This window comes from Eublepharis macularius, chromosome 16, assembly GCF_028583425.1.
Source record: "Eublepharis macularius isolate TG4126 chromosome 16, MPM_Emac_v1.0, whole genome shotgun sequence".
Lineage (NCBI taxonomy): Eukaryota > Metazoa > Chordata > Lepidosauria > Squamata > Eublepharidae > Eublepharis > Eublepharis macularius.
The window spans coordinates 11,832,700-11,833,257 of record NC_072805.1 but is presented as its reverse complement, the minus strand read 5'-3'; positions in this window follow the sequence as shown (position 1 = coordinate 11,833,257).

Below are 558 nucleotides of genomic sequence, written 5' to 3'. Positions count from 1 at the left end.
CCTTTGTCTGGCGGCTCCGGCGCCCAGCGCGGCCCGCCCCGCCGAGGCTCCGCCTCCAGCCCTGCCGGCCAGCCAGTCGGCGCAGCCCCACTCGGCCGCCCCGCGCACTGCCGCGCGGCCCGGAGACCCTCGGCCGCGGCTTCCAAGGCGCGCGGGTGCGCGGCGCTGCCCGCGGCCAGTCCGCTTTGCGTGCCTCAGGGGCTGCTGGAGCCACGTGAACGCGCGACCCTCCTCGTTAGCGCCGGGATGGTCAGCAGGAGAAGAGCCGGAGTCGAGCCCGGCGGCCCCTCTCGAGCCAGACATCCGGCGCTTGAGGAGCAGGTGCCCGGAGATGCAGTGGGAGCCGGGAAGGGTAGTTTAAAACGACAGAGCTAAGGGCAGGGCAAAGGCCTTGCTAGGCACTGGAGCTGTGGGAAGGGGCTGAGAAAGGCCAGAAGGTCCATTACAACCTCTCCAGGTCCAAGCCACCTCTGGAAGGCAGCTCCACTCCTCGCTGCCCTCTGGCCCAGATCCCAGTTTTAGACCGGAGAGGTGAAATTGACAGAGCCTTCCTGGAAG